Source organism: Octodon degus, unplaced genomic scaffold, assembly GCF_000260255.1.
Source record: "Octodon degus isolate 3935 unplaced genomic scaffold, OctDeg1.0 scaffold00082, whole genome shotgun sequence".
Classification (NCBI taxonomy): Eukaryota; Metazoa; Chordata; class Mammalia; order Rodentia; family Octodontidae; genus Octodon; species Octodon degus.
The window spans coordinates 4,358,583-4,373,563 of NW_004524658.1; positions in this window are offsets into that span (position 1 = coordinate 4,358,583).

Sequence of the window (14,981 nt, forward strand, 5' to 3'; positions counted from 1 at the left end):
GTTATTTGATTATATCATCTCACTCTGTCCTATAAGACTTCTTTTCAGAAATACCCTGATTTCCTTTTTAAGATTTTCTTGTATATTATAAGTTGCTTTGCTCTTATTGCTTTCATGTTTCTTCATATAAATTATGGACCACTTATAATTAGTCTAGGACATTTCTTGATGTATTATTCTTTGTATTGATGGTATTTGCTTACTTTTGAATCTTAGAAACTTTATGGTTACATGCATCTCAAGATTTGGGAAGTTGTAGCCACTATTTTTTCAATTAACCTTTCTTTTCTTTCTCTTTCTAGTAATTCTTTAATGTATGTATATGGTTGTATTTCATAGAATCCTCTAAATTCTTTGACATATTTGCCCGTTTTTCTGATTTGATAAGATGACTCTATTTTAGTAACACTGTTATCAGTATCACTTTTGCAGTGCTGGGCATTCAACTAAGGGTCTCATGTATTCTAGTCCAGTAACCATTGGGCTACATCCCCAGACACAAGATGACTTAAATGGCCTGTATTTTAGTTTGTTAACTCTATTGCTTGAACACACATTTGTTTTTCTTAGCATTGATTTCTCTTCTCTTCCCTTCTCTTCTTGTCTCTTCTCTTCTCTTCTCTTCTCTTCTCTTCTCTTCTCTTCTCTTCTCTTCTCTTCTCTTCTCTCTTCTCTTCTCTTCTCTTTACTTCTCCCTTTTTTCTCTTCTTTTAAAACTAATGGCAATAGAACCCAGGGCCTCACATGCTGAACAAGTGCTCAAATATTGAGTTACATTCCTAATCTTTAAAAAATCTTATTTTGAGACAAGTTCTTACTAAATTTCCCAGGCTGGCCTGGGACCTATAATTCTCCTACTTTATACTAATAAATTGTTGGAATCGCAGGTATTTTTTTATAATTGTTTTGTTCACCATTTGACCATATCTAAATATGATTCTTATTTTTCCACAGGTTTTAGGTATTTTATTTGTATTTTGATTTTTCAAAACTTTTCTTCTCTTTATATATCAATTAAAGTGATTTTAATCGACCTGTCTTCAACTTCAGTGATTCTTTGCTTGACTGTTTCAATTCTGGTTATTAGCTCAAGAAAGACATGTTTAGCTCTATTCCTATGGTTTTAACTCAAATAATTTTCATTTAATTAATTATATTGTTCATGCTTCATGGTAGTACCAATTCAATTTTGTATTTTGTCCAAGTTACTCTTATATTTTTGATAAATTAATCATACTTACTTTAAATTACCTTGGAAATACATTGATTGATATAATTTGGGAAAATAACTAGAAGATAAATCATAAACATAGCATCCAAGTTGAAAATGAATTTCATAATGTTGCCTGAACAAAGTGGTGTCCATTGATTTTAATATAATTTAAGTATCAGTAATGTACCTCTATATAGCATAATCAATAAAACTATATAAGAAATGCAAATAACATAAATTCTACAATGGAAGTGCTATTCAAAAAAGAAAGATGAAGATTTACTTGGATTCAATTTAAACTGGATGAGAACTAAATTTAATGAATATTTTAACCCTAACTCACTAATCTTCTACAGTTTTATATTGTTTAAAATTGTACAATAAAATCTAGAGCTACATGAGACAAATTGGGCAATGACTAGCTCATATTCAATCTCTCTGATAGTCTGTGGAGTTGTTCTAGTCACTGGAGATCCTAGCATTTCCTTTTTGTTCTATACTATTTCCTTCAATTCTCACATATTTACTTCCACCTCAGTTGTCAACATAAAGAATAGCACACATAATGTGCTACTTTCTTTAATTGTTTTGTTCCCCATTTGACCACATCTAAATATGATACTTATTTTTCCACAGACTTGGGGTATTTTATTTGCATTTTGATTTTTAAAATTTTTCTTCTCTTTATATTTAAATCAAAGTGATTTTAATCATTCATATTAGTACAATTTTTTTACATTTCAAAATATGTACTTAGTTGCTGTGTATCTGTAAGCACACACAATTTATAGACATAACACTAGGCATTATTTTAATGTACAAGGCAGAAAAAGCTCTGCCATCATTTTCTACATTTTCTAGAATCAGAACAAATGTATCAATAAAATTTGTCACACTGTAAATAGGTACCAAGCAGAGAGCAATGGCTATGACTCTCTTTTCCTTATACTTTTGTTTTTGCCCATTTTTCTGCTTAAGATATTTTATAGTAGATCATCAGGAAATTTTCCTTAAATAATACAATGTGTTCCAACATTTTAAAATTTTTATTCATTACAACAGTCACAGTGTTTGACAATTTTGTCATCTCTCCCATTTATTTAAGTGGCTCCTGGAGTCTAGAAACAACAAATTCATAATTAATATATTTTTGAAATATTTAATCAATAAGAACAATGTTTCCCTGTGAGTTACACTCTACTCAAAATGCATTTTATTTATACAACAGCAGAACTCAGCCACTATATTTCTATATTTTTTCCTCATTCTATTTCTTTTTGCTAATACATTAATTGATAGCATCACATTGTGGCATGTTAATAAACTACATGATGTATAATTCTCACTATTGTGTTCAAGAATAAGAATTGCCTTCAGGAAAATTTGTAGAACAAAATTAGTAAACTTTTTGTATATAATTAAACATTGACCATTAAATGTATTATTTAGATTAGTACATCCTTTAACATTTAGCTTTTAGATACATTTTATTTACACACTAGATGCTAAACTTTTATAATTATAGGTACATGGAAGTCACTTGGAAAGTTGGTCATACAATTAATATTTTCATTGTATCAAAATAAAAAATTGCTTGTAGCAATACTTTTCATTTAACGTTATGGTGTTGTGTGTGCTGGGGAAGTCTTTGCCAAATGAAGTGGTGTCAAGACAGTGGGGTCTTTGCGAGATGCTTAGATCATGGAGCTCTTCTCTCAGGAGGAATTAGTACAGTTTTTACAGACTGAGTTTAGCTCTCCAGCAAGCAGATTCTTAGAAAAGAATGAACCTGGCCCCTCCACTGTCTCATTTCCTGTTCTGCTTTTCCAATGCCATGTGCTATTATCGTTTGTGAAGCTCTGACCAGAAGCCAATGTTGGACCTAAAGAAACTATGAACTAAATAAATTTATTTTCTTTATAAAATACTCAGCCTTAGGTAATTTGTTACAGAAACTAACTAGGCTGAGATACTTATTTTTCATGGAGTTCCCTAAGGGAACATTGTAATATTTTTCCTAATTTCCATGTTATAAAATTTTAACATTATAAAATACTGTGCCTTTTTATATAAAGTGGCCCTTTGGAAGGTTATAAAAGTAATTATTTCACACCCATGAGTAAATTGCCAGCCCTGTTGGGATTGCACTGCCCCCACAAAGAAATAATGATGTATAAGATAATGTCACAAGAGTTTCTATGCCATATCTTTTATTTTATTATTTTATTTGAAATTTTGAGACAATAAAACTGAATGCAAAATTAAATTGATTTTAAAAATAAACTCTTCCATATTTTAGTTGTTCTAAATGTTGTTCCCATACAATTTGCTATATATAGTTATTGTGACTTAGCTTCATGATTAATATTTTTTATCTCTAAAACCTGTTCCATAAAAGAATATCACTAGAATACACATGCATATTATATAAGCAATAGAGGATATGAGGGTGTGGCAAAGACGGCTGAGGAGGTTGATGGGACCTGTTAATCACAAAATCTAAAGACACATGAGCATAACAATTTTGCAAGCCTTGCATGTGGACTTCTTGTCATAACCTGAGCAGGCTTGAAGTACGGTGGTCCGGATCTGTGTGACATTAGCCCAAGGAGCAGTTGATGCAAAAATGATGGCCTACACTGAGTTTGTATCACTCTCTTTCATAGATGTCCTGCTTTCACATGGAAGAAAGTCCTATTTTTTATTTACTTTTACATGGCAGAAACTTGCTCTTCAGGGTATGTTTCTTTACCCATCTCTAATAAAATTTTGATATTTTTTGTGATTGTCTGAAGCAGTTCTTTGCTCAGGATGGAATGAACCTAGAAATTGCTTATACAAGACTCTAGATTCTAGAGCTATAAAGCTCAGTAGTTTATTTGTTAGCCAACCAGGAGACAAACTAAAGCACTTTGGGCATATTTTCTTATGATTACTATTTCTCTCTCTCTCTCTCTCTCTCTCTCTCTCTCTCTCTCTCTCTCTCTCTCTCTCTCTTCCCAGCTAATAAGAGTCTCATTCCCATTCCTGTACCACAAGTTTCTCTCTCCTTTTCTTCTTTTTTTCCTACTTTTTTTGTCACTCATTGCCATAAGTTTGCCAGTAAAGGACATCCAGAGATCCTGTTATTACCTAGAGTATACTTTTTGACCTCTTATTTATGTTCTTTATGCTTTGTTCAGCTTTCTCACTTTTTTATAAAAAATACCTATCAATAGCTTGGCATCTTGTCTGAGTAGCCATCTACCTCATTTAACTCATTTTTGTGCTCAGAGTTCCATCTACTTTGTTACACTAGATGGTCATTTCTTTCTCAGGGTTCTTAGTCAGGGTTAACAGCATGTTGTCACATGACTGACAGCCATTTTCGGTCTGCCATGTACATTCTGCCATGTTTGATTTTAGGTGACCTCACAGCCACTAGAAAATCTTACTCTTACAAAGAGGAGATAAGCTTCTCATTACAAGGAATATATAAGCTTTCTCCTCTTTTTTTGAATTAAGCTAAATCACTTCTTGTTTCTTCTAACAAAATTCAGGTAATTCAGTAACAGATGCCTGATGCCCTGAGGAGAACAACCACCACCACCACCCCTACTGCAAGGACAAAAACAACTCTAAAAAAATCCAATAAAGTTCAACTCAAGTGACTGTAAGTAAAAAATAGAACCATCCTTGTTCCTAGGATTTTTTAAAGTTTTTCCTTAAAAAACAGGTTTCCATTTCTACTACTTTAAACAAAATATCAAAGATTTTACTATATGGATAAATGTAATAAATACTGATTCTCAGATGTCTCCACCATGCTTAAGTAGAGCCAAAAAGCTAATCACTGGGGTATAGAGACTAACACTGGGGAGAGACTATCCTGATATCATGGGAGGTTTAAGGACTAGATAAAGCAATGAAGAGACTCAAACCACCTTCCTCAAAATGTTAGCAGTCCAAAATATAGAGAACAAGTAACCCTGAGTAAAGCTTATCTTTTATGCTTCTATGAAAAATGCCGGCACCCTTATAGCTCTGAACAGAGACATCCATCCAGTGAATACTTCAGTATTACAGGGGATGTTTTGTGGGCTCAAATCAGGTTTCCTCTCCTTCTACACTGTATGCCATCTTGAGCTGAGACCTAGTTGTCTCTCTAAAAGACTCCAAGCTGAACCATGGGAAGCTGCGTGAGTCACACTCTGCAGATTTCACTAACTTTGCTACTCGGCCATATCCTTGATCAGCATGAAAGGCTTGAAAATAAAAAAAGAACATCTTGTCTACATTTACAATTTGATAAGGGTTCATGATGAACTAGAAAATGGTGAAAGATCAGAACAAAATGGAAGTTCAAACTATGAGACTATGTTTCAATTAAACTGTTTCTATTTTACACATATCAGGTACAGTGAAATCCCATATATTCAGACTTTAATGTCCCTCCATCTGAAAGAAAAAGCAAAAAAAAAAAAAAAAAAACAACCCTCAAATGGATATTTAGAGTGACTCTGGAAGATGGGCTGGTGAGATGGCTCAGTGGTCTAAAGCACGTACTTAGAACAAGCTTAGCAAAACACAGAGACTGCAGTTCAATCCCCCAGCACCACATGCCAGCCAGCCCCGCCCCCTGGTGGGCTGAGCTGGCCACACACACGAAAATAAATAAATAAAATAAATTAATTAAAAAAAAAAAAAGAAGAAGAGTGCGATCACTTTGATGATCTTGTCCTTGGACCCACAGCTGGCTCCCGTTGGGGTTCTTTTCTCATTTGCTTAATGAAAGAACCCCAGATACCTAGGACCCAATATCTGGACGTGGAAATTTCTATGATCAACAATCAGGATCTGAAACAGGATAAAAAGAGAAAAGCTAGGACAATAGATGTTTCAATTGGCAAAGCTTTAAATCATTCACGACACCTAATAGGAAACCCAAGGCTGATTAAATGCAAGAAATCTGAGTACCAGGCACACAATGATTCTGACACTGTGTGACCACTGCCAAGAATACAAGGCAGCACGTGTGCCTGACTTAGGGCCTTGGAGGGTTGACTGTCTGCTTCCGTTGAGTAGCTAGGCTGAACCAAACCTTTGTTTTATGCCCTCAAGAGGTTGAAAAACTCTACTATCCCTGTAACCATGGGTGATGCCATGTGCGAAGATGGCAGATTTCCTGTGAGAAGCCCTGAGTAACCCTGGACATTATGTGTGAAGTATCTTAACCACTGGGTTCTGGTTCGATTTACCTTTTATAGAAAAAAAACCATCTAAATCTATAGTCAAAGTTAGGGGTGGGGCACTCCCCCATCTGAGATAATTTACTTCTGCTCTGATGTGTTTCACTAAAGGAATGATGAGTTTCTAATTGTCCCACAATGTCCTACTCCCTTACTAGGTTAAACATTTATTAGCAAAATTGGCTGGCTGCATTTCTTGAATTTTGGCAAGGTCCAAAATGGACTTCACCTCTTTGGACTAATACAGGTCTCTCTGTCCTAATTAGCCAACAGGTGGCTCCTGTTGCATAGTGTGATGAAATGCCTGATTTAATCCATACTTTGATCTCCATAAGAAGCATGGAAATTGGCCTGCTTCTTATATTTTGGTTCTATATCCTGAAAACATGAGTGAAGTCACTGACTTTTTTCTCATTAACAGTGGACAGGTTTGTTCTTCAGCCATGCCAGTGAGCCATAATGCTGAAAAGTAGCAGGAGGGCACTTAATCCCCAGTACATAGGACCAGAGCCCCTTCTAGCTGAAAGAAACTGTGGAATGCAGAGACCTGCTCTCTGTCATCACCCCATAGAAATTATGGTGCTATGTGTCCCTCAGCTGGAAACAAGATAGAAGATGAGACTGTGGCAAAGCTGGCTGGGGAAAGAGGTGTGACCTGTTAATTACAAAATTTGGACACAAAAGGGCAGAGCAGTTCTCAAATCTTGCATGTGGTTTTCTTGTAAAAACTCCAGAAGGCAGTTGACATCATGACCTAGACCAGCATCAGCCTGAGGAATGGCGAATATGGAAAAGACAGTCCGTATTAAACTGTTGCCACTGTGTGCTCTCTGCATGGATGGCACACCCGCACACAATGGGGATGCTCTTCTTCAGCTTTGACTTGCTAGAAACTCACTCTGCAGAGCCTGTTTCTTTATCTAATTAACAAACCCCACTACTATTTGTGCTTGTCTTGACCAGTTCTTTCCTCAGGAAAGAAGGAACTCATGCATCATCTCCAGAAGAAGACTCCTGCATCCAGAACACATTAACATATTTACAGGTACTATTTACTCTCTTAAAAATTATGATATCATAATACAACCATAACTTATGAAGAAGTAAGGCAGCTTGAAAGCATGTTATACAAAAAAGTCAAACTTCAAGGAATGGGATATAAATGCAGTGTTCAACAAGTCATGAAAAAAACCAACAAAACAAAACAAAACAAAGAAACAAATATGGTAGGACACCACTGTAACTTTGAGAATAATCCTGATACTGAAACCCAAAGATAAATTTGTTCTGCTGAAATGATTACAGTACATTTGGGAAAAGGTGTATTCTCTGTATAATATTAAAATTGTAATCATATGATCAGGACATCTGGAAAATAACAGTGAAAATTAAAATGAACTTCATCTGGATACTGCAGTCTTTACATGGCTCTGTCAAATGTCAGGCTTCCCTCTTCCTCACCAATTTCAAAAATGCTTCACCATGATTTCAAACAGTGAATCATCCCATCCCGTGCCAACCATCTGTTTTGTCTGCCCCCTCATCGACTCAAATTAGATGAGCGAGGGCAGGGCAGGGTCTCAAGAGCAGCCATTAGCACTGGAGGAAAGAAGGTTCTGGCAGCAGACTTTCCATTGGAAATTATGGACCGTTACACCAGGCAAGAAGAAACTTACAGACAAAGCACTCGGAGGTAAACTAAAGCTATGAATGTAAAAGAGTGAAAGGATTTTCCAAATATTAGAAGTTTGGATAATCATTATAAACAAAAATTCCAAACCAACTTTCAGATATTGCCAGATTTAAAACGATAAAATGAGTAAAACCTAACTGAAAAAAATGACAAGAAGCACTGTGAGGAATCTATTCATGAGGGAATATTATGTTTATTACATTATCATAACTCAGTTTAAATGTTTTATTGATTTTATTCACTTTTTTGAAAAGAGAAGCAATAAAATAATTACCTGTTTTGCACTAGCACATATTTAAAAGAGAATGAACAGGTAGAAGTTCTACATAGAGTCATTCATCTGTTTTAAGAAAATTTCTTTTATAGACAGAGAAAGGGCAAATGACTGGTAACAATTCACAGTTCCTCAACACAAAATTAATATGCTTTAGTGTTTGAAGAAGTGAATATTCCTAAATTCAACCAAATATGAAGCAACAGGTATTGTTATTGCACTCTTCTTATCTGTCTGTATATAATTATTATTAATGTGGGTGATTTATTAAAGATTTTCCAAATGTGGGTAAAAGTAGACAATTTATAACAAATCGTATTTATAACAAAAAATACTTTCCAAATAGTATATAATATATACCTGAGATACAAAATCTTCCCTGAATTTGTTACATCTACAACTATACTGTTAAACAGTGTTGTAGACTGTATAATCAATATATTACATCACAAAGTCCCGGTAGCAGCAAATCCTGCATCTCATTACTTACCATTGTTTCTAGCTTCCAAGCCCTCATCACTTCTTCTGAACTTGTGAAATGACCTCTTAACGAATCTTCTGTGCTTCCACTGTTCCTCCTGTGGTATTCTTGACACAGACGCAACAATTATCTCATGAAACCAGAAATCAAATCATGGCTCTCAGTCGATCACAAGCCTTCAATAACTTACTTCGAACTTACAAAAAAATCCAGACTCCATCCTGTGGCCGATGAGGTGCTCATGACCTCTGCCTGTACACCTCTCAGTCTCCTTTATTCTCTTCATGCTGATACATCACTTTGATCTCTTCATACTGACCTTTGTGCATTTCCTACCTTAAGACCTTTGCAATATTCTTTTATCTGCCTAGAAGCCTTTATTTTCAGACCTTTTCATAACTAGCTCTCTTTCTTTGGTTTGTTCTTTCTTAGAGGTCCACCTTCTTAATAAAAAAATAAAAAAAACCTTTTTCTTGTATATTTTATCAAATGTAGGCAATATTTTCTCCATGCACTTCTTTCAAAAATTCACCAGCAATGGAAATCTTATTATATCCTCCAAGTACTGTTTTAATTTTCTCAATCCACATGTGAGTTTGTTAAGGATAGGGACATTGTTGTCATATTTATTTGTTAATAGGTTTCAATGTCTAAATAGTGATGATCTGTGGAATAAGTAACTGAACAAGTGAATCAACCAATGAATAGTGGTCTAAAAGTTTAAGTGCTTTTTCCTAACACCAATCCTCAGCATTCCAATTAAACCATTCTTAATCTATTACTCTCTCACTACCAATTGCAAGCATTTAATAATTTTTGTTCATGGTACCCAATTTGGGCTATTCGCTTCTCATGGCCTAAAGTAAAATTATACATTTATTTAGCAAATTACATTTATTGAGTCTGAACCCTCTTTTTAGTAAGAGAAAGGAGGGGACTCATAATGTGATTTTTTAACAAAATATCTATATTTAAAAAGCTTATCTAAGAGAAAGATTTATAATATGTTCTTTAATTACAGAAATCTGTCTCTTGTGTAGTTAACAGCGACTACTTGCTTGGCTTGGGAGCCATCTAGGGGATTAATAAAGCACACATCTGGGCGCATCTGGACTGTAACGGACTTCGTGGTCTACTACTGGGCTCTTGCTCTTTCCTTCCTGGCACAGTTCTCCTCTCCTACCTCCCATCATCTAGATAGCTTGCTCTCTCACACCCTTCCACTATGATATTCCTGCCTTTTTAACCACAGACTGCATCTCCAGAAACCATGAGCCAGAGGAAACTTCATATCATATAGATTGTGAGTTTAGTGCATTTTGACCAGAAACTGGAAAGCTGATTAATACAGAGAATTGACACCAGAGAAGCTGAGTGACTTCTGTGATTATACCTGAATACGTGATCCAGAAGTTTTTGGAACTGGTTTGAAAGAAGAATTTGGTAAGTTGTAAACCAATCTTGATATGTGGTTCAGGCATAGGTGAGAAGACCAGGTTGGAAGGCTTACAGCAAATGGTAGGCTTCAGAAGTTTCAGTTGTGAATAAGGAATCTGTTCTAATGCAGACCAGAAGTCATGTATGCTGCACTTCAGCATAAAAAAAAAAAAAAATTCTATTTTGCCTCCGTTGATAACTGACCTTGGTATCATGAACATGTTGATTTGAACAGCACACTAAATGTAAGAACTGTAATATCATAGAATCTTCCACTCAAAGTTTGAAGGAAGGCCAGACCTTCGGAGAAGCAACCCCTGAGGGGTGAGTGCATGAACAGTGGGAGAAAATCTAGTGGTACAGTGGAGACTCAGGAGGTTGGAGAAGCCAATAATACGGAATTTTCGCCAAGAATATTTGAAGGCCACAAATTCAGTCAACCCATGATAAAGGCCATGTAGGCTAGTGTCATGGGAGAAGACCACCCCAACATTCCTCTGGAATTCATGTCTCAACAAGATACACCCCAGGTGCTAGGTGCTAGATGTAGAGAGATGAAAGTTACTGTTTGCTCTGCAGTATTTCTGGGTTGACTTGGTCCAATTCTTTTCTATCCTTTTATTTCTCCCTGATGAAATAGGAGTCTAGTGACACAGTAAAAATACTGAGTCAAAAAACCATGGGACTCTGCAACTTTTTTAAAATAATAGTTCAGAGCTAAGAGTTTACTGCAATCTTAGAAGAGATTTTGTGTTTGAGTTTTTAAGAAACACTAGAACTTTTGAGAATTTTGAGAAAATTCATGGCCTAAAGTAAAACTATACATTTATGTAATTGTTGCATTTATGGATTCATTAAGATAGTTTTATCTTGCAGGGAGGAATTACTAATTTACTGTGTTATTTGGAGGTTAAGCACAGTTTAATGAGATGTGCTTCAGTGCGCATTTGAGGAGGGATAGAATGTGGTGTTTATACTTGACTGTATCAAATTGATAATTGGGAGCTACCCAAAGGATCAGTAAGGCATACTTCAAGGTGAGTCCAGGGAGGTCTTGAGTCTCTGTCTGGTCACTTGTACCTTTCTCTCTGGCACTGTTCTACGTTACTCCTTGGCCACCATGTACTAAGCAACTTTTTCTGCCTTGACTTCTATCTATAAGATAAATTTCTGCTGACCATGAGATGAGATCCTTGAAACTGTGCACCAAATTAAATTCTCTATTTAAGTTATGGATATCACATATTGTGTCTAGCATTATGAAGATAGAATAATATATCCCACTTCTAAGAAAGCAACCTTAGAAAAGTGAACATCATATTCAAATAAGTATAAAAGGATTTTTATCTCAATCAGATAAAACCATTTTCAACAAACATACTTCTGACATCACATTAAATGGCAGAAATGGTAAGCTAAGGTTTCTCTCTAAAATCAGCACAAGGGGCCAGTGATATAGCTCAGTGGCACAGTGCCTGCCTGGCAAATGCAAGGTCCTGAGTTCAATTCCTGGTACCAAAAAATAAATAAATAAATAAAAAATAAAATCAGCACAAGGCAAGGATGTCGACTATACCACTCCTGTTCATCATAATTCTCAAAACATTAGCAAAAGCAATTAGACAAGAAAAAATAAATAAAAGTGGCATTTACAAGAAAGAAAGAAGTTAAATAATCATTATTTGTCGATGATATGGTTTTCTACATAGAGACATTTCAGAATTTATCAAGGGACTCTAAGAATTAATAACCAAAATCAGTCATGTAGCAGGCTATAGAGTAACACAAAATAGAATAAAATTCCTATGTAATAATAACATTACTGAAGAGAAATTAGAGGGATAAACATTCACCAAGAAAAAATAAATTTTTATTTTTATGTTTTCCTTTTCAGTTAATTTTATTGAGAAAGAAATAGTAATGAGACAGCTTCAAAACAGGTTAGTAGGACAGTTACAATAATGAATACATTGCATATTTTTTATTCATAGTAGTTATTTGTAGTACAAGATGCAGACATGATATCTTGTCGAAACACTACTAGAACAAATCTTTCTTTTCATTGAACAAAGAGAAAGTAGCTGTATATCTATCCTAACTATTTTGTATGTAAATAAATATTTTTTTCACTACAAAATGTTCCTTTATTTGTATCCTCCTTTTTTGTTTAGTTTTGTCAGAGATGGATAGTCCATTACCATAACCTATATCAAGAAGGGAAATACATCTACAATGAAAAGATAATAAGAATTGTAAAAGCAGATATTGAGGCAGATATAATACAATGAAAAGATATCCCCGATCACTGATAGGAAGAACTTACGTAGTTAAAATAGTCATACTTCCTAAATTGATAAACATATGTAACTCAATTAAAAATAAACTATCAGCAGCATTCTTCACCTAACTGGAGAAAATATCCCTAAAATTAATATGGAACCAAAGGAGACCAGAATAGCAAAAATGTCCTGAATTAAAAAAGGGCAAAGCAGAAGGGATTATAATCCAAGAAGTTATATTATGAATCTATTGTAAACAAAAACAGCATGATAGGGGCCAGGGAGATGGTTCAGTGGAATAAGTGCTTCCCTGGCAAGTGCAAGGGTCTGAGTTCAATCCCTGGTTCCACAAAAAAACAAAACAAAAAAAAACCAAAACAAAACAGCATGATACTGACACCAAAACAGACGTGAAGATCAATAGCACTGAATAGAGGACGAAAAAAAAATTCTAAGCATGTACAAATATTTTATATTCAATAAAATGGCCTAAAACATACACTGGTGGATAGATTGTGACTTTAGTAAATGTTGGGGAAACTGGCTGTGTACACACAGAATATTCAATCTGTATGCATGTAATGATATTTATCAGTCATCATGTACTAAACTGAACTCAAAATGGATGAAAGATCTAAATTGTAAAACAGAAACACAACCTGCTGGGAAATGAAATAAGTAAAATTTTCAAGTCATAAGTGTAGGTAAGGAATTTTTGAACAGAACACCATTTGCCTACAAAATAGTGCAGAGAATCAACAAATCAGGTCATATAAAACTAAAAAAGAAACAACCAACAGAATGAAAAGACAAACTTCAAGATGGGAAAATATTTTGCAAATGTTCCTTAGACAGAGAACTATCATTTAGAATATGCAATGAACTAAAAACTAAACTGTCAAAAGGAAAAAAGTAGAGTTATAAAATGGGTAAGGAAAATAAGTGGCCAATAAATGCATGAAGAAATGTTGAACATCACTGACCACAAGGAAAATGCAAATTAAAGCAGCAATGAGATTCCATGCGAATCCAGGGAAAATACTCAAGATGTCAAATAATAATAAATGTTGACAGTGTTATGCAGAAAAGAAACATTCTGAAATAGTGGAAAATCAGTCTAGAGAACCCTCAGAACCCTTAATATAGGAATTCCACTTGACTCAGCTACTCTCCCTTCTTGGCATTAGGTTATAGTGGTACGTGCACACCTACATACACAGCAGCACGCTTCATAATAGCTAAACCATGGAAGCAGCTTCTTGGTCTGTGTTTGGATAAAGAAAATGTGGTATTTACATACAATAGAGCACTATTCTGCGATAAAAAAGGTAAACAAGAGTTATTTGGAAAAAAAAAAGATACAACTTGTTCTCATCAAGTAAGTGAAAGTGGGGCCAGGGCATGAGTTCAATCCCTGGTTCTGAAAAAAAAAAAAAAAAAAAAAAAGTAAATAAAAGAAATCAGACCCTCAAGCTTAAATATCATGCATTGTCTTACATGAGAAACCTGAAGTATAAATAAAGAGCAAAAGAAAAGATAGAAGGAAGCAGCATTTCAGCAATAGGAAGGAGATCAAGATCTAGTGGGAGAGAAAAGAGAGTTGAGGCAAAGAGGATCAAAGAAAGGATTATGGCATACTATGGACACATACTAACTTCACACAAGTAATGCAATCAGAAATACTTCTAACACTTTCAAAAAAAGAAAAACAGAAAGAGACCAAGAAATAGTTGTAAAAATATGGACAGAAGGTTTTTTATTTGTTTTTATTTTTGTTTTTTAGGACCAAAAATAAATCTCATGACTTGCACTTGCCAGGCAGGTAAGCGCTTGTGTTGCTGAGCTATCTCCCCAACCCAAAAGGGAAAGGAAAGGGGATGGAAAAAAAGAATGAAGTTGTTTTATGTACATATGTGAACTCCCTACAAGGAATATGCATGTAATGAATTTCATGGAGTAAAGGAACATTACCATTTATTTTTCCCACACTATCAAAGGTGGGCTGTCCTTGGTCTTGCATCTTCACTCAGGGTTTATTAGTACATCTCCTGTTTATTAGTAGTGGAGATGGCCATTTCCCTGTGAGAAATGTATATGCTTACATGCCCAGAATCTGGCTGGAGATATTCTATAATTCTTTTTTTTTCAAAGTTTTATTGATAAACAGATAGCAATGAGACAGTTTCAGATCAAATCGGAAGTACAGTTTCAACAAATATTACACTGCATATATTGTCCTTAGTGGTTAATTGCTGTACAAGAAGTGGACTTGTGATCCTATCTACAAACACCATTTGAACAAATCATTCTATTCATTAAGAGAATGCAACTATATATCTATCCTAACCACTTTGAATACACAGATATAAAATGGAC